The sequence below is a fragment of the Helianthus annuus genome, chromosome 5 (genome assembly GCF_002127325.2).
Source record: "Helianthus annuus cultivar XRQ/B chromosome 5, HanXRQr2.0-SUNRISE, whole genome shotgun sequence".
Classification (NCBI taxonomy): domain Eukaryota; kingdom Viridiplantae; phylum Streptophyta; class Magnoliopsida; order Asterales; family Asteraceae; genus Helianthus; species Helianthus annuus.
In genome coordinates this window covers 156401671-156429216 of record NC_035437.2, presented here as the reverse complement: position 1 = coordinate 156429216, position 27546 = coordinate 156401671, and the positions used below count along the sequence as shown (strand labels likewise).

The window sequence follows — 27546 nt, the reverse complement described above, 5'->3', positions numbered from 1 at the left end:
CTACACTAAGGGGGTATAATACATATCCGCACTACCCACGAGCACACGTGGAATATGCGGACATGACACACACGAGCCCGTTCAGATGTGTCAGATGCTCAGAACCAGCGTTGTCCGTTGGACTGAACCGCATCTCAGACACAGGGAAACCGCATTGCCTTCATTCTCTTCAAGCTTCAAATCCCTCCTGTCCGGTTCACAACCGCAGAGGGTACATGAACACCTTCTTTAACAAAAGGAAGGAAGGGAATGCACGCGAACGCACATCAGCAACCCTGTCTCCTGAACCTTCAAGAGCTACATCCGAGCCACACCCGCTTCGAGCAAATCTGGTAATGCAAAACCACAGACACTCACGAGGAGCTACGGACATAACCATAGCTTCCGCAGAGTGATTGCTACGGAAGAGCCAAGCTCACTCCACATCACCGAGCAATGCTACTGCAAGGCAAACTCGGTATTGGAGCGGGAAGGTAAGTGGCTCCAAAACGAACGCAGATAAGCGCTCTAAACGAGCCCTCGTCGAACAACAAGCGTCCGAACAGCGGTAACAAGTCTGCTTATGACTTTGTTTGCCCGCCTATGGGCCGCATAGAATAAACAATGGTGGGCATACCCTTGCCTATGACTATGTTTATTTACCCATAGTACGAATATACATTGTTCGACCAAACATGGCCAACAATAACGCAACGAGGTAACCGCAAAGAACGTGCGGTTACTAGAGAGCTATGACGACAAACACGAAAACCCAACAAAAAAGGGATCGTCGTCTCATAGCTAGATGCTGAACATAGAGCTTGAGCAAAGCACTTACAAGCATCAACAACTTTTGATCCCAGTCTCAAAGATTGGTCCAAAAGTTTCTTTTCTTCTTCATGCACCAATTCAACAATTGGTATGAAGAAAAGACCACCTTTAAAGGATGGGAAACCTCTACATACCTTCAAACCACCATCTCAGAGGTTGGTTCGAAGTTTGTGCAGCATTACTAACAAGGTCTCCAAGAGACCTTCGGCACAACAACAGGTGGCAAGCCACCTGGTGACATAAATCGGCTGAGAATCTCGCATCAGACGAAGATTCCTTCACCAATACGGAAGAGGCGTCAGATGACCCTTCCAGACCTCCAGCTTGATTTACATACAGAAAAGACCACACATGGTCTAGGATCTTCTCCAGACTCCAAACTACCTTCCAAACACCATAGTCCAGTACTCCTCCCACATACAACTTGTATGTGGCAGCAACACTAGACTGGGGGGACTTGAAGGGGTATGGTCCCAGATCTCGCGTCAACATCGACCGCGAGTGACCATTACCCTTACCAAAACCCCCACTAGCTAACAACCTACTTGTGCCCATGAGAGAACGCGTCGGCACAAGGGTTGAATCCAATCTATCTAGTAACGAAGGAGGACTTACATGGAACATGAGAACGGTAGAGTGATGCGACATAGCATCACATCTGATGTATGAAAACGAAAGTATTCACAGCGATGCGGCCTCGCACCGCATCCAGCGAACACTTCTATTAATACAAAGAAAGCCTTACCTTAGGCACAGACGGAGATGAACGTAACGGTGCGGTTGACACCGCTCCATACGGGCATTTTCGTCACGACAAGGGATGCAGGCAAGACGACGATGCGGCTAGCACCGCATCTCGCGTATTCCTTGATCACAAGTAGGAGACGCGGTAACTTCAGATGTTACCGCACGTAGCGATGCGGCTTGCACCGCATCCTATGCATTCAACAAGTGGGACTGACACCACAGTGCAAGTGGCACCAATGGCAGTTTCCTGTCAGAGCTACGTAAGCAATGGACTGACGTGGCGCAACCTCCATAACCGACAAGCCTGACACACCTGCAAAGGTGCAGCACGTCGTCAGTCCATCCATCATCATCCTCCTTCACTCCTCGGCTATAAATACCAACCCCAAACCAGGTTTGAGGTATCTCTTCACAACTCTCTCACTACTACTACTATCTTACTTTGCTTCCCAAGCAAACTACTGATTCTCACGCCGGAGAGTGGTAACAAGGAGCACCCCCCACCCCATCCTCCTTGTTACGAGTCACGGCTTGTTTCCTTGTGCAGGAGATCAACCACCGGTGATCCAGCCAGCGATCCTCGAGAGGAAGGGATTAACCCTTCTTGACGAGACCAGTGTGTTAACCCTGCCCGGTTAACCATTGTTTCATCACATATCATGCAATTTTTTTTTTTTTTGGCTTTTTCATTTTTCTAATGTTTTTTTTATTTTTCTCATTTTCTCCCCCTAAAACAATACATGTTTACAGCAAACTCTTTTTGTATTTTTCTTTTCTGAGTTTTCTCCTCCTAAACTCTATATCTATCTATATGTTCATCTCCCCCCCTAAATTTGTGCATAAATCTTGTATTTTTGCGCAAATTTACCATTTACTAGAGAAAGGACACTTTATGTACAAAGTTATAAACTAAGAAAAAGAGAGAAAAATATTTTTGCTTAACCGTTCTGTCATCAGATTGAAGACTAATCAAATTCAAATCAAAGTACTGAATTTAAACGGTACCTTTTGCTGATCTTATCTTACTTCTCTAATCTTCTCCAAAGGAAACATATCATCTGTAAAAAAAAAAAAAATTGAACTTTTTGCAACAGTGAAATGTTACCCGTTTTATCTCTGGAACAACCGCTATCAACATTCCAGATATTGTCAACAGCTCCTCCTTAGTTGTTCCTGAAAAGTAAGGAGATTAGTAAGACATGGGTACCCAGGCCATCGTGGTCCTGGGTTTACCTGAAGCATCAAAATAAGACACTTCTTTTAAACACAAGTCCCCTTTCGTCTCAAGGATTGGAGATGTTGCCATTTTGCATTTGGGTTTCCAAATTTGTTTCGGCTTAACAAATGTGTTTGTTGCCTTCGGTTGAGCAACTATAGCTGTTTCAAGTTTGTTGGTTTTAGAAACACGTTTTTGTTCCTGAAAAGCTTTGCGTTTGTTTTTGGCAGCGTTCCAATCCCCATCAGAAGGTTTAACCTTGGGATTCACATTCTTCATTGCCTTAGGTGATGATACCTTCATCGGCTTAGAATGATATTTATCCTTTGGTGTAACCCTCTGATTTTGCACATGATAGGGTATATAGGGACGATTTGTGCAGTTTCGAGCGATATGACCCGCAATGCCATAGTTGTAGCAAGTTTGTCTTTTCATCGTAAAGACATTTTGAGCAGCTTGATTTGCTCTAGCAGGTCCTGAAGGACAAACCAGTTTTTTTTTCATTGGATGTGAAGTTAAGTAGCAGCAGAGCCAAACTTTCAGGTCCTAAAATAAAAATTTCACTTAGTATCAGAGCCTAACGCTTCGTCTTCATGTGCAGATAAAGTATCTGAAGTAAAGTATCGAGATGTTCCTGGGAGTGAACCAGTTGTTCATTCTAATATTTCGGAAAATTATTTTGAACAAACTGAATCTGATATTGCTTTTGGTAGAACTTTGTTTGAGTCGTTTTGCGCTTATGTGTCGTCAAGTGAGCCTGATGTTTGGGGCAAAACTGATGTTGTTCGTGTTGAATCTTTGAACAATAATTGTGGTGATGATTGCTTATCAGTTAATGCGTGTGATTGTAATATTTCTAATGTTTCAGTTGATAACAGTGTTACAGGTGAGGTCCCTCAGAATACATTTAGTGAAACCACTGAAACTCCTTCTCAAGAAAATCAAGAATATCCTGGTTCTTCTTCCGAATCGGTCTCAGTGGAAGTCCCTAATGTTGAATCTAGTGGGACCCCATTGGAAACCGTGACTGAAAGCATACCTCAAGTAGATTCACATGATACATGTGTTGACGAAACATGTGTTGATGAAATTTCAACTTGTTCCAAAATTGAAACTGAATCTGAACCAAATTTTGAAAAAGAAGATGTGGTCACTATAAATGAACAGTCACTAGAAAATGTTTCTGAAAAAGAAGTTAAAACAGAAACTGAATCGTCTTCTAAAGGTCAAATGGTCCGTGATCTACCAATCAAAGACTTCATGTTGGTAGAAGAGTGTGTTGCTTACTCAAAAGGAAAGGCTCATCGAAAGCCTCATAAGTCCAAGTCTACACCTTCGACAAAAGTCGTGCTTGAATTACTACACATTGATCTTTATGGTCCTGTAAATGTGGTGAGCATTGACAAGAAGGCGTATTATCTTGTGATCGTAGATGACTACTCTCGTTACACATGGGTATACTTTCTTAGTCACAAGAACGAGGCTGCGAGTTTGATCAAACAATTTGTCACTCTAGTTGAAAATCAAGCTACTACAAGGGTGAAAGCAATTCGATCAGACAATGGGACAGAATTCAAGAATATCACCTTAGATACATTCTGTGTAGAAAAGGGAATCGAACGACAGTACAGCGCACCATGAACTCCACAACAAAATGGAGTGGCTAAGAGACGAAATCGTACTCTTATAGAGGCGGCACAAACCATGCTGGCCGACTCGAAGCTTCCTAGTTTCTTCTGGGCCGAAGCAGTTAGCACGGCTTGTTACATCCAGAATCATGCTTTAGTAAACAAATGTCATATGAAAACTCCTTACGAGATTCTGGAAGGACGTAAACCCTCGGTCTCACACTTCCGTAAATTTGGTTGCCCGTGTGTCTTGTTGCTCATGGACACTAATGGGAAGTTTGAGGTCAAAGGGGACGAATGTTTCTTTATTGGATACGCAAAAGGATCCTCCTATAGAGTGTACAATAAAGTAACCAAGAAAATCGTTGAGTCATGCAACATTGAATGGCTCGAAGAAAATACTACGGACGCTAGAGTTGTTCCAGATTGGCTATATGATTATGCTGATTTGTTCAAATCCTTTAACATTATGTCTAGTGTTTCCCCTGATGCATTTGTGTCAACTCCAAAACAACCAGTTTCGTTTGGTGATACAGAAGAAGAGAAACATGATGAAGGGAGCTCGCGAAATCATACATCTGTGGTACAGAAGAACTCAGAAAAGGCACATGGAACACAAGCAAAGCAATCAAAGCAATCTAAACCCATCAGATTAGCTACTGCTGCTGGATCTCAGAATCTCCATACATTAAACCACAGACATGTTTCAACTGTGGAATTCCTGGACACATTGCTAGAAATTGTGTTCATCGTCCAAAAGTGCAACAAAAAGTCAACACTCATTCTTGTGCTGGTGTTTGTGAGCCGGTTCACAACACGCAAAAGGAGACAAAACGATCAGATCAAAGTCGGGGGTATACGAAGTCTGCTTATCAAGGACAATCACGATCTCATAAGGCTCGTGACAAGGTGATTGAAAGCTCCAATAAGGGAGAAAAGATGAAGAATGGTGCTCAAAGCAACAAGACTTCTACAACCAGCAAATACAAGCACCCAAACTCGTCTTCGTCTGAAAGTGAAGTACAGGCGCATCCAATGAAAAAAAACTGGTTTGTCCTTCAGGACCTGCTAGAGCAAATCAAGCTGCTCAAAATGTCTTTCCGATGAAAAGACAAACTTGCTACAACTGCGGAATTGCGGGTCATATCGCTCGAAACTGCACAAATCGTCCCTATATACCCTATCATGTGCAAAATCAGAGGGTTACACCAAAGGATAAATATCATTCTAAGCCGATGAAGGTATCATCACCTAAGGCAATGAAGAATGTGAATCCCAAGGTTAAACCTTCTGATGGGGATTGGAACGCTGCCAAAAACAAACGCAAAGCTTTTCAGGAACAAAAACGTGTTTCTAAAACCAACAAACTTGAAACAGCTAAAGTTGCTCAACCGAAGGCAACAAACACGTTTGTTAAGCCGAAACAAATTTGGAAACCCAAATGCAAAATGGCAACATCTCCAATCCTTGAGACGAAAGGGGACTTGTGTTTAAAAGAAGTGTCTTATTTTGATGCTTCATGTAAACCCAGGACCACGATGGCCTGGGTACCCATGTCTTACTAATCTCCTTACTTTTCAGGAACAACTAAGGAGGAGCTGTTGACAATCTCTGGAATGTTGATAGCGGTTGTTCCAGAGATAAAACGGGTAACATTTCACTGTTGCAAAAAGTTCAAATTTTTTTTACAGATGATATGTTTCCTTTGGAGGAGATTAGAGAAGTAAGATAAGATCAGCAAAAGGTACCGTTTAAATTCAGTACTTTGATTTGAATTTGATTAGTCTTCAATCTGATGACAGAACGGTTAAGCAAAAATATTTTTCTCTCTTTTTCTTAGTTTATAACTTTGTACATAAAGTGTCCTTTCTCTAGTAAATGGTAAATTTGCGCATAAATACAAGATTATGCACAAATTTAGGGGGGAGAGGAACATATAGATAGATATAGAGTTTAGGAGGAGAAAACTCAGAAAAGAAAAATACAAAAAGAGTTTGTTGTAAACATGTATTGTTTTAGGGGGAGAAAATGAGAAAAATACAAAAACATTAGAAAAATGAAAAAGCCAAAAAGAAAAATTGCAAGATATGGGAAGTGAAATAAATGTTCGTGTTAAAGGGTTTGACTAACACATGTAAGGTGCCATAGCTGAAAAGACTAGGATCTACTGCGATATGTCGATAGGCTTGACGCTCAAAATGATAAAAGATACTAAGTGATATAAACATAATGAACTATGTACCATGTGGGTAACATACCAACGGCGTATGATTTTATGGTCTTAAATCTTGCGTTGATAGATAGCCAACATCTGAGGTTTCGGGTCTTTATATTGTTGAATCATCCGGGGATATCTTGGCAGTCCTTCTGTTCAGAGCTAAAATTGTACATGACCCCAGGAAAGAAAGTCACTTGGAATTAGCTCATTTCTATTTGAATGTCTGTATGTTGTCCCGATACACACAATTTTGATCTGATTCTGAAATCTTCTCTGAAAAAAGTCGTGTACCTCCTCTGCTGCATCCAGATATATGCTGACCTGGAGGTGCTAGGCAACGACAGCTTCTGCTACATCCAGATACATGCTGACCTAGTTGTACGTTGTCGCGCTATAGATCTAATACACCCGAAAGAGGCCCTCAAGTGCCCAAAAGAAACCCAAGAAACCTATATCAAACTGAGAAAAACTCATTTGATCTGTATATTATACCATCTCTGCAAAAGATCTATTCTGTTCTCTTCTCAACCTATTCCTAGTTAAGATTTCAGAAATCTGGATTGGACTTGTGAAATATGTGGTAGGGAAGATACTTGCATGATAGAATGTGCTGTTTATATTTCCGGGATTTGGTTAGTATTTATTTGGGTGTTCATTGTTAAGAAATCAAAACATGATAAAACAGATTATATGCAGACCTAGACACAGTCAAGATATCTTAACAGATCCCAAGAGGACAAAAACCCTAAGGAATAAAATCTCAAAATGAGAAAATTCCCAATGCTCAAAGAGCCAAATTCGTACCAAAAGGGTATTTGCCTTGCCCTCGTTGGACAAAATCATTGGTCGCTCTGCTGTACGAAAGTACTGACCTGTCACCAATGGTCTAACGTTGTAAATCAAAAAGGATGACATCAGTATACTCACCTGCTACAATGAATCGTTGTGCTTACCTTGATCGCGAGGGTATGCCTTGGAATGGGACACACAGGTATAATAGTATAATATTACCTTAAGCATATCACGAAGTTGAAAAATTGAAAGTTGAGCGTTAAAGTTTAAGTGGACAAACATATTGGCAATCGCATAGACCAGTTTAATTAGGCTCGTACTGAAAAGTGTTCCTTAGTCTGCCTGAGAATGAATTTTGATCCCATTGCAATTGTAATTGTATATTATGGTAGTTGTTTATATTTTTATTTTTATTTGTTTTTAGTTCTTAAAAATTAAAAATAAAAAAAATTCAAAAATTCAGAAATACAAAAATAGTGTCTTGCTTTTCTATAAAACCAAAAATCCAAAAATAGAGTGTTTATTTGTTTTCTTAAAAGTAAAAAAATATAACCGTTCTTGAAGATTTGACTGATCATCAAATGTTGAAAGAATTTAAACTGTGAAATCCAAGTACAAGTACTTGGATGTACCTAGTGTTCATATGGTACTCTCCCTGTTGCATAAGAAATGTTTGCTTATGAGTTTGTGAGCATGTGCAGAACTTGATTTCAATCAAGAACAGGGGTTGATGAAGACTGAGATGCTGTTAGTTGCTGAAGAAGCCTAAAGTATCAAAACAACAAGATGTACCTGAGTCAGAAGAACCGGATACGAAACGCCGTCTGACAATGAAAGTACATTTGAAGAAGTACGTGTGAACCTACTTGAAAGAAAAAGACTGAAGAAGAAAAGAGCTGCTGAGAATCCTCCTCTCACATTCTTTTTAACAAAGACTTTCAAGAAGATGCTGATCGTGATCCTAGTATGAAGCTAACCACAAGATCTAAAGAAAGAGACCCAGTGCTGAGAGTTCCGAAGTCAAAAACTTCCACAACATCTGCAGCATAGCGATAACCATAGACGACGTTGAAGACGTTCCAGAATTCATGTTATGAAGACAATTTGATGGCATCAGTCTAGGGGGAGATTGTTAGGCCCTAAAGTGTGAGACTGACGCATCAAATTAACACAACGGGATATGGTTACAAACTGGGTCTTACCGGGTTAGTTATATTAGGTTATGGACCTTTATAGGTCACTTGGGCCAAGCTTTAGGCCATGTGGGCCAAGCAGGCCCAAGGGGAGCCCATGTGGGAAGTGGGCTTGTCTATGTATATAAACAAGTTTTTAACTTGTTTTAGGGTTGAACTTCTTGGAGCCTCAGTTACACAATTCTAGAGAATCAGAGAAGGGGAGGCGATTTGTAGTGGTGTACTCATACCAGACGTTTTTGCTTGTTCAAGTAATCGAAACGTGTGTGAGCTAAAAGTGATTTTGGTGTTCTTGTTATTTATCATTTTCAGTTTATCTTGAATCATCTTGTGATTGGATTTCGCACTCTCACAAGATTAGGTTTGATATCATTGAAAGATCCTGGTTAAAACTCCTGCATTTACAGGACCAATCACATTCTCTATAGGGTGATTTCGCTGGACACTTGTAGGTATTGCCAGGTCAGGTACGGTCTCGTCTTCAGTGGTGGTGTTGCTAGACTCCCCCTCATTAGATGCTGCAGTTTTATGAACGAATGGAGTGGTGACAATGCAATCTTCAGGAATGGATTCAGGAAATAGTGCAGATCCGGAACCATTAGATGCAGAACCATTAGTGGAAGCACCTTCAGGGGATTGGTGGGACGTTTGCTGAGGTGTAGGATGCTGTGTAAACACCATTCCTGGCGGATCAATGGTATGATGTCTGACGCTTCCTTCTGTCTGTTCTTCTTTAGTGTCCTCAAAAGACAATGGTTGTTTTGGAATAGACACACCTGCATCTGAAAAATCACTTGACAAAATGTTAAATGACTTAAAACAATTCAGAATAGTCGTATAACCAATCTGGTCCGACTCTAGCATCCGTAGCGTTTTCTTCAAGCCACTCAATGTTGCACGACTCGACGACCTTTTTAGTTACTTTGTTGTATACCCTATAGGCCGAGCCTTAAGCATATCCAACAAAGAAACATTCGTCCCCTTTGACCTCAAACTTTCCATTAGAGTCCATGAGTAATAATACACAAGGACATCCAAAGATACGAAAGTGTGAAACCGAAGGTTTACGTCCTTCCAGAATCTCATAAGGAGTTTTCATATGACGTTTATTTACTAAAGCATGATTCTGGACGTAACAAGCCGTGCTAACAGCTTCGGCCCAAAAGAAACTAGGAAGCTTCGAGTCAGCCAGCGTAGTTCGTGCAGCCTCGATAAGAGTACGATTTCTTCTTTTAGCTACTCCATTTTGTTGAGGAGTTCGTGGTGCACTATATTGACGATCAATTCCTTTTTCTGTGCAGAATGTGACCAAAGTAGCGTTCTTGAATTCTGTCCCATTATCAGATCGAATAACCTTCACCTTGGCACTCGCTTGATTTTCAGCCAGAGTGATGAATTGTTTCACTAAGACTGCAGTTTCATTTCTGTGACTGAGAAAATACACCCAGGTGTAGCGAGAGTAATCATCGACGATTACAAGACAATAAGCTTTCTTGCCAATGCTCAACACATTCACTGGACCAAAAAGATCCATGTGAAGTAATTCAAGCACGACTTTCGTCGAGGGTGCAGGTTTTGCCTTATGAGGTTTTCGATGAGCTTTTCCTTTTGCACAAGCAACACACTTTTCAACCAACATGAAATCTTTTATTGGAAGATCACGTACTAGTTGACCTCAGTTAAGCTACCTCACATGCTTTGCATGTGAGGGTATCATGGTCTTTTCACCAACCTTTTATAACATAAAGGTTGGTTTATGAAATTTTGTCTCACTATTATTAACTATTATTATTATTATTATTATTATTATTATTATTATTATTATTATTATAAAAAATAATTTTCACAAACTGTTTGTAAAAAAGACTAATAATGGTTTTAGAAAACATTATTTAAATAATAAAAAAAATTTATTATTTATTAATTACACGCCAACGTTTAAAAAAAACGTTTTAAAAAATCCTTAATTCTTGTTTTACAAAATAACCAAATCCTTGTCCAACAAATAATAAAAAATGTTATTATTTATTAGTTATTATATTGATATAAAAATATGTTCGTAAAAAAAATGAAAAAGTAGAGTTGTTAGGCCCTAAAGTGTGAGACTGACGCATCAAATTAACACAACGGGATATGGTTACGAACTGGGTCTTACCGGGTTAGTTATATTAGGTTTTGGACCTTTATAGGTCACTTGGGCCAAGCTTTAGGCCATGTGGGCCAAGCAGGCCCAACGGGAGCCCATGTGGGAAGTGGGCTTGTCTATGTATATAAACAAGTTTTTAACTTGTTTTAGGGTTGAACTTCTTGGAGCTTCAGTTACACAATTCTAGAGAATCAGAGAAGGGGAGGCGATTTGTAGTGGTGTACTCGTACCAGACGTTTTTGCTTGTTCAAGTAATCGAAACGTGTGTGAGTTAAAAGTGATTTTGGTGTTCTTGTTATTTATCATTTTCAGTTTATCTTGAATCATCTTGTGATTGGATTCCGCACTCTCACAAGATTAGGTTTGATATCATTGAAAGATCCGGTAATACGGGACTTACAAGAGTTAACTGCCATTTTCGTCCCTGTGGTTTGGTCACTTTGGCCATTTCAGTCCATTTTTCAAAAATGCGCCATTTTCCTCCCCGACGTTCTGGAAAGGTGTCATTTCAGTCCAAAAATCATAACCCAGTTAAGTCGGTTTGTAAATAAGGACTGATTTTGTAAATTTGTAACATAATGGACCATTTAAGTGAAATGTATAAATATTAATATAATTATAAAATATATAATATATATATAATGTATACATATATATATACAGATCAGACGAGAGAGGGAGAGGGTGAACCGGAGCCGGAACCGGAGCTCCGGTGGTCACCACCGCCGCCGCCGGAACCACCATCAACGTCATCATCGTCATCATCTGTTATCATCATCATCAATCATCATCGACCTTCATCATCATCATCGCGATCTTCATCATCAGACCTACATTCTCACCTTACCTGCATACTCACCACCGCCGCCGCCGCCTGCAACTCACCGGACTTTCATCATTAGACCTTCATCATCATCATCGCGATCTTCATCATCATCATCAGACCTTCATCACCACTGCCGCCTGCAACTCACCGGAAAAACGACACCCCCACCGTCGCCGGTTCTCTCTCCCGCCTCCTTCTCTCTCTCTCTCGTCGTTATCTCTCTCTCTCTCTCCGACTTTCTCCCTCTCTCGTCTGATGACGATGATGATGATGATGACGTTGATGGTGGTGGTTCCGGCGGCGGCGGCGATGGTGACCACCGGAGCTCCGGTTCTGGCTCCGGTTCACCCTCTCCCTCTCTCGTCTGATCTGTATATATATATATATATGTATACATTATATATATATATATATATATATATATATATTATATATTTTATAATTATATTAATATTTATACATTTTACTTAAATGGTCCTTTATGTTATAAATTTACACAATCAGTCCTTATTAACAAACCGACTTAACTGGGTTATGATTTTTGGACTGAAATGGCACCTTTCCAGAACGTCGGGGAGGAAAATGGCGCATTTTTTGAAAAATGGACTGAAATGGCCAAAGTGACCAAACCACAGGGACGAAAATGACAGTTAACTCGAAAAAGTATAGCATATTTATATTCCTTAAAATTAATAGCTATCGAATATCGATCCAATCAACAAAATTATTTATGGTTATTTTTCTCTCTTTTTTGCTTAAATATAGATTTTACCGAAAACCAAATTGTTACCAAGTTAGTTTGTTTTCTGACGTAAATTACATAGCAAAACATAGTTGTTGTCAACCATCACTAGTGCTCTAGTGGTGGCCACGGGTATTTAAGTTCCACCTATGGTGGCCCTGGGTGAATTTTCCTCTACAGTTCTCAAGTTCGAGTCTGGGTGATATAGTTTTCTCATTGAGTGGTTTAAACTGGGGATCTATTGTGCGAGGGGGCTCTCTAGCGCGGACCCGATTAAGACAACGTATGCTAGACCTACCGACATTCGCGAATAATTCACGCCTTTCAAAAAAACATAGTTGGTGTCTATTTATTTCGCTAAATCCTTTTCGGATGAAACCAATAAATAACATAAACATTATTATTGTTTTTTTTTTTGTTGAAACCGAGAAACTTTAAAACACATTTTGATTAATTTATGAAATTTACTCTGTGTGTAGAAAGATGAACACCCACCTTGATTGGTTCACCAGAGATTCGGGTTCGCAAGTATAAAACTAGTTTTGTAGAAACAAGAATTAAGGATTTTCTAAAAATAAATTTTTAAACGTTGCATTGTAAATTTGTAATTTGTAATTAATAAATAATAACATTATTTTTATTTGTTGGACAAGGATTTGGTTATTTGGTAAAACAAGAATTAAGGATTTTATAAAAACATTTTTTAAACTTTTTAGTGTAATTAATAAATAATAACATTTTTTATTATTTAAAAAAATGTTTTCTAAAATCATTATTAGTATTTTTACAAAAAAGTTATTTTTTATAATAATAAGAGATAATAATAATAATAATAATAATAATAATAATAATAATAACAATAATAGTGAATAATAATGAGACAAAATTTCACAAATCAACCTTTATGTTATAAAAGGCTGTTGAAAAGACCATGATACCCTCACATGCAAAAGCTTAACTGAGTTTTTAGACGACGTTAGTTCTAAAGGTTATAAATGTAATAAAACATGAAGGTAAAGGTTGGGTTTGGCCGATTTCATAGTGAAAGGTATAAAGTGCAGTTTAGGTATAACATAAAGGTTGATTTGTGTAATTTTGTCTTTATTTTGTGTAGTTAGTGTATTTATACATTATACATACATGGTATATTCATAAGGATAGTATTTTTTTTTTTTGCCTTTTTAATCATGTATACTCACAAATTAATGTATTGTTTATTTTTATTACATTGTTTACTAATTTTTCCATCCCATAACATATTGTTAATCAAAATATATATCTTTATAGTCCATACAAGTTATAAAATTAAGTTAGGGTTTTGATGTTTTGTGATCCGTAGATCACCATTGTTTATCATTTTAACTTGTTTGTTGATTGTTTTAATTTGAATTAGACCTAATATGTTTGTTGGCGATAGTATCCTCTACCGGACATACTATAATTGTATCTCGTCATGCATATGTAACACATTGTGCATTACTATTCACAATTCGATTTTGAGTAAAATTTATATGAGACGTATATAAAAATAAGCACGTCGCAACGACATACTTGAAGTTTTATAAACCATTGTATTTAAAGGTTTTATTAGAAAAACAATGTGTGTATATAACTCTATTATTTGTATTGTATGTTTTTATTTTTTATATTATCGTGTTTATCTATTGTATGTGTGATATTTTTGCTTCATTTATCTAGATTAGCGGGGGCAAAAGTGATGGGTTGGGTAGGTTTGGGTCATGGGTTAAGATGGGTATAGGTTAGGATGGGTTTGGGTTAGGATGAGTTGTTAAGAAAAAGGTTAGGATGAGATGAGTATGGGTTAGGATGTGTTTGGGTAAATATGGGTTTATTAAAGGTTAAGATGAGTTTGGGTAAATATTGGTTCGACTTTCGATGATGGCAGATATGATAGTTAGAACTGACATAATCGTTTAACATAAATTTGCAAGTGTTAAAATAAAAAGTGATTTGGTCGAACATGACGGCTAAATCAATCAAAACAAATACATAAACTAAGAACTTACGAAAAGCAAAAATTGATTGTCCTCAATTTAACTAAAAAAATCCTAATTGCTTTGTTGCAATCCTCTTCATCGGTCATAAGTGTCTCCCCAAGGCCCAGGGCCTCTTTAAATCACCATTTTGTTAACCAAACTGATTAGCCCACTTTATTATGGCCCATCCAAATCTTGCCATTTTTCCTCCCATTTGATTTATATAATCCCACTAAGCCAACTAGCCAAGCCACAAAACCCATATGAGTTCTTGTAATTTTTAAGTTGCATCCGAAACTATTTATTGATTCAACAAATCAAATTATGTAATTTCTAATTCAGCCCAATTCAAATTAGGATATTAGCCCACCAACTAGTTAAATGTATAACTAGTTTAATTAGACATCAATTAATTGTGAACATCATTTTAGCATATTTTATTGTTGAATCAACCGTTTTAACTCGTTTTCATCATTATCGATCATTGACATAGTCGTGGCAACTGGATAGGCTCGATTATACATGATCGTATAGAGCTTTTTTTATATATATTTATGAATCAATATAAATATTTCCGAAATCCATTGTCTTCCCTGGCAATCGCTTCGTACCTATGAATCAATATAGGATTTGGATATGATAAATGCATGATATTTAGTGAAAATTAATAGTTAGATTGTAAAAAAAATATGTAACTAACGCATACAATAGTGGATCCATATGCCACTTCAACCAAATAAAAATTCCACAAGTTCCTTCACGATAATTCCTAACTAGTTAAGAGTTACCTCAATATAGTTTATGTTCAAAGTACTATCAATATTAGTAAAAGTCGTTCATATTACAACTTAATTAATTTTGATGAGGTGTTATTGATGATATAATATAAATAGGGGTAAATGTGTAAGTAGTAGTATAATTGTTACTGGTGTTATTAGTAAACGAATTGAAATGAATAGTGATTTTAATATTATAATAATATATAGTCTTTTAATACTTTTATTATTTTTAATATTATAATATAATAATAGTTATTTTCTTTACTTTTTAACTTTAAGTCTTTTTATAATATCAGGGGTTGGGATAAGCTTGGTGTCAACCGGTAACTGTTATCGAAAATACCGGTACGGTCCTGCTTGGTATCAGTACATGAAGGTAAAAACCGGCACTAATACAGAAAACACCAAAAGTTGGTGCCGAATTGATATTGGAAATCTTTTGGTTCGGGAAATTCAGTGCTGCTACCCGGTACCATTTTCTCATCCCCGATCACGGTTACCGTACGAACAACGGTATCGTACAAATTTTTTTTGTTGATTTTCTTCGACTTTTAATTTTTTCTTTTTTTAGTTTCAGGGGTAGGGATAAGCTCGGTGCCAACCGATACAGAATCGGTACTGATACCGAAAATACCGGTTACGGGACCGGTATATGAAGGTAAAAAACGGTAGTGAACCGCTACCAGGAACGCCAAAAGTCGGTACCGAATTGGTACTTAAGATCTTTCGGTTCGGCAAATTTGGTATCGGTACCCAGAACAATTTGCTCATCTCTGATACGCGCAAAATGCAACATATAAATTATATCAAATGTGGCATAAACCTAACCCTTTTTTAGTACTAATGTTGGAAAAAATGTGTTTTTGTCTTCTTTTTTTATTTTCAGAATTAAATGAGCTCAAATTAACAAAAGAAGCAAAAAAGACAGCAAAATCTAACATAAATACAAGAAAAGGAACAAAAGTGGAATGCCCGACCCCTCAACAGCATCTTCCCAAGCAAAAACAAGGACACAGAAGACTGAACACACCCCGTGCTCAGCGAGCACGGGGCCGTGCCCAAGAAGCAGCAGAAAAGACAAACCTATAGAAGCTTCTATTGCCCACCATGGGGCCGTGCCCAGCGGACACAGGGGCGGGGTCAAAGTACTGCAGGCGCATTTATTGTAATTACGAATTACAATTAATGAAGAGAGAAAGTGTCAGACGGACACGGGGCCGTGCCCAGGCTTCTGTTCAACCTATAAATAGAAGTGCTTGGAGCCATTTCAACTCATCCCTTGGCACACCACCTCTCTCACACTTCACCCACCACCATCACAACACCATCATCCACCACCATCATCCATTCTCCATCATAGAGTGTGTGAGTCGTCTCGGGATCCAAGATTGATCGTAAGAGTTCTTGACAATCAAGGCCATGTTTGCCTAAGTCTCTTACATCACTTGGTGAAGACAAGTGTCTAGTGTAATACTTTTTATTTTTAATCTTTTGCACCTTTTATTTGGTTTTATATTAATGACTTTAATAACTAGTTTCTTATGTTGAAGGTGATTCTTCCTTATCGTTTGTCCGTGGTGTCTTGACGTTATTTTACTGTCTATATAAAATAAAAGATTTTCACCATTCATATATCCACGGTCTATATGGAGGTATGTTGGCTACCTGGTCGGGGGTTAAGGGAACGGTTTGGTAAGAGTCTTGCGCTTGTTCAGCGTTTAGAGGTCCTGCAAGGGACCTGGGTCAAATTTAGTAGGATCTCCTTCAATACCCAAAGGTATTGGATGGCGGGGGTCCAAACTCTTTGACCCCCTCATAAGTTAAACTACTATTAATACTATAACCCGGCTACTTAGGAATGTATCCCTGCTGACTCAGACTACTTAGTCGAGGGTAACGTCACCTTCAAAAGAGGGGCCTACCATAATTTGCATTAATAACTTAATTAATTATCTTTCAATAATCCGACCCTTTAGGATTGTATCCTTGCTGACTCAAACTAATGGGTTGAGGGTAACGTCACCTTCAAAAGATGGGCCTACTACAATAACTAAGATAATCTCTTACACAGGTGCAAAAGTACGAAAATAATCAAAGGTTACACCATACACGAGTCGGATCCAAGTGATTCATCTTGTCTATCTGTTTTTATTTTTATTTTTATTTTCAGCATTTTAGTTAGTTTTATTTTCTTAGTTTAAAATCTTTTTCTAACATTTTGATTTGATTAGACATTGAGGATAAACCGGTACTAAAAGCTCTTGTGTACTTGGACGACCTCGGTATCTTACCAACACTATACTACGTCCACGATGGGTACACTTGCCCATATGTGTGTTTACTGTTAGTAAATATCGTGTTTTATAAATTTAAAACTTGGCTAAAAGTGTAAAAAGGGCTTAAAATATACATCAAAATTATAACACACTTCAAGCACATCAAATTTTTGGCGCCGTTGCCGGGGACACAAGGATTTTAAGAAAGTTAGGAATCAACGGCCTAATCATTTTTTTTTATTTTCTTTTTAATTTTTAGGATTTTCTTAATTTTTCAGCTTCTGCAGAGCTCAGCACGGGCCGTGCCTGGTCGGACACGGGCCGTGCCCAGCAGTGTTACTGGCAGTTTTTCCAAGTTACAGAAGGCTGACCACGGGGCCGTGTCGGTGCAACATGGGGGCCGTGTCCAACTCTCCAGTAACAGGGATCCGGAAAACAATCACTGTAACTCCGACCACGGGCCGTGTTCACCGAGCACGGGGACATGGTGAACCTTCTGACCAACATTCTTTTCTGTTTTTGTTGCAGGGCTTGGAACCAGACGCCACCTATACGTAGTGTATGAGCTCCAGTTCTAATAAAGACATAAAAGAACCTCTAGAAGAATCCGAACGCTTTCTCAGAAAAAGACTAAAAGCTAAAAACCAAGAGAAGGTTTCGGGGAACCCACTTCCAATGGCGGACCAACGTACCCTCATGGATTATCTACGACCCACCGTAGGTAATCTCGGCGCCGCTATCAATGCACCGAATGTTGAAGCCAATAACTTCGAACTTCGGCCGCATTTGATACAGATGCTTCAAAAGTCTGCAACCTTCCATGGGCTTGCGGACGAGGATCCCCATCTACATATTACTAATTTCTTAGAAATATGTGATACCTTTCGGATCAATGGAGCATCAAATGACGCCATCCGCCTCCGAATGTTTCCTTTTTCACTAAAAGACCGAGCAAAGGCTTGGTTTAACGCCCTCCCAGCTGGATCGGTAAACACCTGGGATGAACTAGCCCAAAAACTTCTATATAAGTATTTCCCTCCCGCTAAAACAGCTAAATTAATGACTGAAATTAATACCTATTCACAAGAGGACGGGGAATCCTTATATGAAACTTGGGAAAGGTTCAAGGAGCTATTTCGAAAGTGTCCTCATCACGGTCTTGCGATATGGCAACAAGTATCCACTTTCTATAATGGGTTGTTGCCACACATAAGACAAACACTTGACTCTAGCTCCGGGGGACTTTTAGGTAATCACCGCCCGCATGAAATATATAATCAAATTGAGGAAATTGCTCAAACCAATTTTCAGTGGCACACTCCCCGAGGCAATAAATCTATTGCCCCGGGCGCCCATAAGGTTGATGAAAGCACCTCTTTACAAGCCCAAATCGAGGCCCTTTCTTCTAAAATTAAAAAGTTAGAAATGACAAAAACAGTCTCGGTTATGGCCTGTGAAGGATGTGGTGGGCCACATGAAAATTGGAGTTGTATGAAAGAAACAGATGATCAAACAGAATCGGTAAACTACATTGATAATAGACCTAGGCCGTCGGGTCCTCCAACAGGCACCTACAACCAAGGATGGCGAAACCACCCTAACCTTGGTTGGAGAGAACCCGACAATAGTAGTAACCAACAAAATCAACGAACAAACTTTCAACAAACAAGAAATGAGTCACAAAATTTCCCTCAACAACAAGGTGGACGAGAAAGGCTTGAAGATACTATATCTCGCCTTATCTCCGACACTGAAAAGAAAAACTCGGATAGGTTTCTACAATTAGAATCAAATTTTAGAAATCAACAAGCTAGTATACAAAACATCGAAAAACAAATAAATCAACTAGCCCAAAATTTCTCCGAGAGACCGCAAGGCGCGTTACCAAGTAATACCGAAACAAACCCAAAGGCGCAAGTTCATCTCATCACCTTACGGAACCTTACCGTGGGTCCCGCGGAAGGGCCACCGCCTACTGAGGAGATCACATCACCGCCCCATCAAAAGAAGGTTACTCCTCCACCACCAGAGCCCACCAAGGCTCCTCCGGTTCCGTACCCCGGTAGGTTAATCCGTCAAAAGACCAATGAGCAATTCGCAAAATTCGAAAGTCTACTAAAACAATTGCATGTCAACATTCCTTTCATTGACGTCCTAACCTAAATGCCTAAATACTCTAAGTTTGTGAGGGACTTCCTCACTCATAAAAGGAAAATTGAAACATTGCAATTAGTTAACTTAGGCGAAGAATGCTCCGCCCTCGTACTCAACAAACTCCCCCAAAAGAAAATTGATCCCAGAAGCTTCACAATTCCTTGCTCGATCGGGGACTCCCCCGTTCGTAATGCACTAGCCGACCTTGGGGCTAGCATTAACCTCATGCCCACATCAATGTTCAAAAGACTTGGCCTAAGAAAAACGAGTCCTACAAAAATGAGTATACAACTTGCTGATCGATCCGTCAAATTCCCGCAAGGTGTCATTGAAAATCTACTAGTCAAGGTCGACAATTTCGTCTACCCGGACGACTTTGTCATACTTGATATGGAAAAAGACACCGAAGTCCCCCTCATACTAGGGAGACCATTTCTCGCCATCGCACAAGCAGTGGTGGACATGAATGATGGAACACTCACTTTAAAATATGGGGATAATGAAGTAAAGTTCGGGGTTGGGAAGAGAATAGAGGACGATGACCCGGTCAATTACATGAAGGTTATTGATTCGAGTTTGGATGATGCTCTCCGACGGTGCAACATAATGCAAAACATCCCGCTCGGAAAACATATAACCTCGCCTTGGGTCTAGCCAAGGACCCTTATAAACGTGGCGCACCACGGAGGCATTCCGCGGAACTATCCTTAGTTTAGTTTAATCTTTTAGTTTTAATTTGCAGGAATAAAACACACTCGGGATGGTCAAGGATAACAAGGGAAACGAGAAACACGGCTCCATGCACGAAAACAGGGCCATCCGACAACAAGTTCTTCATTACAGTAAGCTCAGCACGGGCCGTGTCCAGCCAACACGGTCCCGTGCTGAACATCCTGCAGAAAAATGCCCAGTTCAGGTAACTGGACACGGGCCGTGTTCACTGAACACGCCCCCGTGTCCAGGCTTCTGTTTCTTTTCTTTAATTTTTGTTACTGGCACCTGAACACGGAGCCGTGTCCAGACTACCAGTAACATAAAATTTTGCTTTTAACACCATTCTACACATTCAATCAACCTAAAAACTTATTTTTGGGACACATTGAGGACAATGTGTAATTTAAGTGTGGGGGGGGGGATGCTAAAACCTTGAATTTTGCAAGTCCTAATAACAAGCCTTACACAAAACTCTATTGGAACCGCTAATCACCCCAAATTTTTTCAAAAAAAAATTCAATTTTTTTTACTTGTCTAAGTTTAAGTTGGGAATTCTAATTCTAACAAGGTTATATTTTTACAAATTTACAACCGATAGTGTCGTGATAAAAAGAACCAACATAAGAAAATTATGAAACGGCATGACAAGCTTAGTTAAAATTTGATTATATATACTTGATCACGTAAAAACCCATTTCCACAAAAGTGAGTTTTGAACCTTTATAGAGCATACAAATATACATCTTTAAACTAAATGCTCATTTTTCGTTTCTTGTGTGAATAGCCGCTTGGTTCTTACGACTCTAGAACTTGCCACGATAATTCATTCCCGGTCCTTACCAACTTAAACCCAAGTAAGTAAATGATGGAAGCATTAGGACTAACCCTTTTTCTTTCAACACCATTATTTTCATTTTTCTTTTCACCTACCCAAAAATTTCCCCTAGTTAACCCCTTTGAGCCTAAACCTTTTCATTTCTTAACCCAAAACCCTTTTACCCACCAAAACTCCTTTTTCATTTTTAACCCCTTATTTTAGTAACAAAGCTTGGTTTTCGTGTGACTCTTCCTAAAAAAAAAAATTGAATGATGATGAAGTTGGAAATAAACAAACAAAGCTCCTCAAACAAAAGCTTGTTTGAATAAATACTTCATTAAAAATAAAAAGTCACAAAAACGAAATGTTTTACGAAAACCAACGCTTTTTACGCCTTTCGCCCTTTTCAACTAACCACTAACCCAACCACCCACCTTTAGCCCAAGCCTAACCCTTCACCCAAAAAGTCCTCTTGATATTTACAAAGGTATAAAGTTAAAAAGGAGGAGGATTGATTGCTTGGATAGCTTATGGTAGAAATAAGTTTCATGCCGCTCTCGAGTGATTCACTAAAAATACACCTTCGGCCGAGTGTGAGTGATTTCCCCCGTGAGGTATGTGAACTTGTATATAAATGGAATTTTAAAAAGGAATGTTGTGCCTTAATAAATAATTTATCTTATGAAATGTTTTTAATAAATCATGACGAATAGGATTGTAAATAAATAAAAATAAAACCTAAACGATCTTGGAAAATCTCGACACTCTATGACAAGCCCAAAAAACCTTCTCTTCTACCCATTCCATTTGGGAGTGAATAAAGAGTTTTGCTTGAGGACAAGCAAAGATTCAAGTGTGGGGGTATTTGATACGCGCAAAATGCAACATATAAATTATATCAAATGTGGCATAAAACTAACCTTTTTTTAGTACTAATGTTGGAAAAAGTGTGTTTTTGTCTTCCTTTTGTATTTTCAGGATTAAATAAGCTCAAATTAACAAAAGAAGCAAAAAGACAGCAAAATCGAACATAAATACAAGAAAAGGAACAAAAGTGGAATGCCCGACCCCTCAACAGCATCTTCCCAAGCAAAAACAAGGACATAGAAGACTGAACACGCCCCGTGCTCAGCGAGCACGGGGTCGTGCCCAAGAAGCAGCAGAAAAGACAAACCTATAGAAGCTTCTATTTCCCACCATGGGGCCGTGCTCAGCGGACACGGGGGCGTGGTCAGAGTACTGCAGGCGCATTTATTGTAATTGCGAATTACAATTAATGAAGAGAGAGAGTGTCAGACGGACACGGGGCCGTGCCCAGGCTTCTGTTCAGCCTATAAATAGGAGTGCTTGGAGCCATTTCAACTTATTCCTTGGCACACCACCTCTCTCACACTTCACCCACCACCATCACAACACCATCATCCACCACCATCATCCATTCTCCATCATAGAGTGTGTGAGTCGTCTCGGGATCCAAGATTGATCGTAAGAGTTCTTGACAATCAAGGCCATGTTTGCCTAAGTCTCTTACATCACTTGGTGAAGACAAGTGTCTAGTGTAATACTTTTTATTTTTAATCTTTTGCACCTTTTATTTGGTTTTATATTAATGACTTTAATAACTAGTTTCTTATGTTGAAGGTGATTCTTCCTTATCGTTTGTCCGTGGTGTCTTGACGTTATTTTACTGTCTATATAAAATAAAAGATTTTCACCATTCATATATCCACGGTCTATATGGAGGTATGTTGGCTACCTGGTCGGGGGTTAAGGGAACGGTTTGGTAAGAGTCTTGCGCTTGTTCAGCGTTTAGAGGTCCTACAAGGGACCTGGGTCAAATTTAGTAGGATCTCCTTCAATACCCAAAGGTATTGGATGGCGGGGGTCCAAACTCTTTGACCCCCTCATAAGTTTACCTACTATTAATACTATAACCCGGCTACTTAGGACTGTATCCCTGCTGACTCAGACTACTTAGTCGAGGGTAACGTCACCTTCAAAAGAGGGGCCTACCATAATTTGCATTAATAACTTAATTAATTATCTTTCAATAATCCGACCCTTTAGGATTGTATCCTTGCTGACTCAAACTAATGGGTTGAGGGTAACGTCACCTTCAAAAGATGGGCCTACTACAATAACTAAGATAATCTCTTACACATGTGCAAAAGTACGAAAATAATCAAAGGTTACACCATACACGAGTCGGATCCAAGTGATTCATCTTGTCTATCTGTTTTTGTTTTTATTTTTATTTTCAGCATTTTAATTAGTTTTATTTTCTTAGTTTAAAATCTTTTTCTAACATTTTGATTTGATTAGACGTTGAGGATAAACCGGTACTAAAAGCTCTTGTGTACTTGGACGACCTCGGTATCTTACCAACACTATACTACGTCCACGATGGGTGCACTTGCCCATATGTGTGTTTAGTGTTAGTAAATATCGTGTTTTATAAATTTAAAACTTGGCTAAAAGTGTAAAAAGGGCTTAAAATATACATCCAAATTATAACACACTTCACGCACATCAATCTCTGACCACGAGTTTCATACGAACAACGTCGTTACCATACAACTTTTTTGTTTGATTTTCTTTCGGTTATCTTTTAATGTTTTTTTCTATATTTTCTTTTTATTCTTGTTAGCAGTTCCGTTCGCAACACGCTCGTAGTGAATTTAAAACACATGTAAACACAGACAAAATAAAAAAAAATTCGCCGCAACGTGGCGAACTAATTTAAACCTAGTTTGATTCATTCATGAAACTACAAAATAAAAAATAAAATATATAAATCGTTCATATCGATTTGTTAAATGAGTTACTTTTAGTAAGATATAACTTTTTCTGTGAAGAAGTGTTAACCTAAACTTTGATGCTACTAAATGCATCTCTTGAATCTCACAAACTTTGATGTGGGTCACACCATTTTCCCTCTCCCATATCCACGTATCCTTGTCATTGGACAATCTCACCCTATTTATAACGTTTTGACATTCCTGCCATTCCTTAAGCTCAACAATAGATCTGGGTTGTCTAACCCAACTCCCAGAAAAGCCTCCCATACCTTGATCCTTATCAATCCTGTCTACGATCCTGCAAGATTTACACGATTCCAAAGAAAACAGATGTGGCCATCTTTCCATGAAAGGAAGGTCGCCCATCCATGTGTCAATCCAAAACCGAATATCCATCCCATTCCCCACCTTACCCGATATTAACCGATTAATACCTTTCCCATTAATTTTCTTTTTAGAAATCATTTTCACTATGTTATTCCAACACCCCGCATATTTACCGTTAAGCGGAAGAAAGCTTCTTTGGTTGTTTTTACTGTGGCGCGCTTCCACCACTTTTCTCCACAAGTTACGGTTTTCGACCCTATACCTCCACCCCCACTTAAATAGGAGGGCCTCATTAACATCTTTAAGTCTGTTAATACCTAAACCCCCTTCTTTCTAGGTTTATGATGTTAAAAAGACAAGTTCTCCCTCATTTAAGTAAGTAATTATCTTGAATTAGATAACTACTGTTGTTTATGTCTCAGGTGCGGTTTGGCGGCCTAAAGTGGAGAAAAATGCAGCTTTGGAAGGTTTGAAGATGAACGGGTCGTTTGCGGAACAAAAGAAGAAACAAGGCACACATTTCAGGGGTCCACCGTAAATTACGGTGCCACCGTAATTTATGGTGGCCCTGAAACATCAACATTGGCCACCGTAACTCAGTCTATCCAGACTGTAACACTTTGAACATCACCGTAAATTACGGTGATACCATAATTTACGGTGGACGCTGCGGAAAAAATGTAACTGCCTCATTTAATCAGTTTTGATGGTGTCTTTTGGGATATTCTCATCATTGGACGATTTGGGAACTTGCTAGGGGCGAATTTGGCTGTTCTTGCTTACTTCTAAACAATTTCTAACATTCAGTTTGTGATTTTGATTCGTATGAACATTAATCCTTTTGTTATGATGTTTGTTCAAGCCATGAGTGGCTAAACTTTTGGTGATCATCCTAGATGTAAGGTTTACTTTTGAAACACTATGTTTGTGCTTGAATTTCTAGAACAATGACTTTGAATGTTTGTTTAAGTTATTGTGGTGTTTGAATGTTTGTTTGTAAGGTGTTGAATTTTGTTTGATCATAATCTAAAACCATACGTTCTTGGTGCCGTTGGCAATCGAGATATCATGGGAGGGATTAGGGTTGGATAATTGCCAATTGATCATCGGGTAACAACCTCGCATTTTATAATCCGAGTACTTAGTTCCCTTTTATCACAAATAGATAATCAAACACGAATCATGTCTATGTGATTCTTTCTAGTTGGGCATAAACATTAGTGTGGATTAAAACCTGAAGTCTAGGATGGTCGCTTGTTCCTAATTTGTTTACAAACTACAATCTTTGATTTGCAATTTACTTAGTTAAAATTAGTTCCCAAATCCAAAACAACCAACTCTTGAATTTTAATTTCTGCATTGTAGGTTAATTTTAGTTTAAGTGCAAAGCTATAAAATCACACATTTTCCACATACTCCCTGAGTTCGATACCCACTTACCACTAGCTAATTAGTTGTTATTGGGATTAAATTTGCGTGTACCTACGACAGCTCGTCAAATTTTGGCGCCGTTGCCGGGGAGTAGTGCGCAACGTGCGTTAGTTTAATAGTTTTGTTTTGTTATTTTTGGGTTTACGCTGGTTGTGTTTAGTGTGCAGGTACTTCAGGTGTATGCATACTAGGGGCTCTCACGGGTCATCACCGCTATCGTTTGATCCGGAAATTGAAAGAACGCTAAGGCAAAACAGAGTTTTAGTACGAGAAAACAAGATCATTGGTTCACCCACTTCACCCATCAAACCGAGAAACATCATGGCTGATTCACAAATTCCACCTACAACGGGTCAAACGACCTCATCCTTTATACCTACTTCCACCCAACCATCACCAAACACCACGTTACCTAATACCACTGTCGAATTCACACCAACCAATGTTACTCAACCGATCACTACCCAAGTCGAACCCGCCATTACCTTTAACCCTTCTACCACAATCCCACCATTATCCCACTTCTTTTCCCCAACTACGGGTTAATCATCATCTAACTTCACAATTGCACCAAATTTAACTATTGTGCATGCTATGCCCTCTTTTAGACCACAACACCAATCGGGTTTTCAGTACTCGACTCTCCCATTTGGGAAATCTTCGGGAATTCAAGGAGATGGGTATGATGAAGGATATGAGGAGTTTGAAGGTTTTGATGAAGAAGGGTATGCTTATGGGGTTGATGGAAATCAAGGAGAATTCGGATACATGCAAGGTCAAATGCAAGTAATGCCAAGTGTTGGTGGAGTACAACAACAACAACAACTCATACCACAACACATTCAGCCAAGACCACAAGGGCCACAAATGCAACGCCCTACAACATTGCAACAAGTTCGACCGCAACATGTACAACCACAATTCCAAAGACCAATTCAACGCCCACAGATGCCACAACAACAGTTTCAACAACCAATTGCACCGCAAGGGCATGTACCAAGGCCAATGGGTCCTATTCCTCCAAGGGGTAGGTTCGGTGTACCAAGGAGGCATCTTAGAGAAAATGTGAGGGGCATTGAAGTGCATTTTAGGCCGGTAATCACTCATAATCCTTCACCGGTAGTCATTCCTCACAATGATCAAGGGAGGACATTTGAAGTGAGGACTAACTCATTGCAAAGCTTGCCAAAATATTAGGTTTTAGCAACGGATGAGCCTTACTTTCATTTGGAGGCTTATGACTCGATTTGCAACACTCTTGGGAGTCAAGGATTCTCAGCCGATGATATTAAATTGGTACTATTCCAATTTTCTTTGGAAGACAAGGCGAAAAAGTGGTTCTACACATTACCTTCAGCATCTATATATACATGGGGGGAAATGCAACGAACCTTTTTGGATGAATTTTACACTGCTCAAAAGACGAATGATGCTAGAAAAGGGTTGAGGAGTTTCCAACAACAACATGGTGAAATGTTTCATGAGGCTTTTGAGCGTTTCAATATGATGATCAAAAATTGCCCTCACCATGGAATTGAATTGTGGGAATTAATGAATGCTTCTCACGAGGGGTTGAGTGCTGAAGATGCTCGTGATTTAATGTCTATCACCGGTGGGACTTTTGGTACAAATTACGAGAATGATGATTGGGAGTTTTTGGAGAGCATGGCAACTACATCAAAAAGAAAAGCTCAAGCATCGAGGAGAGCACGACCGGCCATTGCCCGACCTCAGGTGCACGCAATAGATGACGGTAATGTTCAAACCACTAACCAAATTTATGATGTTTGTGCATTGTGTAATGAAATAGGTCATGCGGCTGAAAATTGCCAAGGAATGGTGGAAGGGCAATATGAAGAAGTTCATGCCGTTCAAGGTCAAGGAGGGGGTGGTAGAAATTATAACAACATGAATTCTAATACTTACCACCCCGGG

General features: G+C 39.0%; 2 non-coding genes across 2 annotated transcripts; both read right to left on the bottom strand.

Moving 5' to 3' along the window:
* Positions 1 to 18423: 18423 nt before the first annotated feature.
* Positions 18424 to 18530, bottom strand: LOC118492702. Its single transcript, XR_004894704.1, has one exon. It is a non-coding gene; the product is annotated as a small nucleolar RNA R71 (small nucleolar RNA).
* An 8510-nt stretch (positions 18531 to 27040) lies between these two features.
* On the bottom strand, positions 27041 to 27146 carry LOC118492601. The gene has a single exon (XR_004894607.1). It is a non-coding gene; the product is annotated as a small nucleolar RNA R71 (small nucleolar RNA).
* Positions 27147 to 27546: the final 400 nt, after the last annotated feature.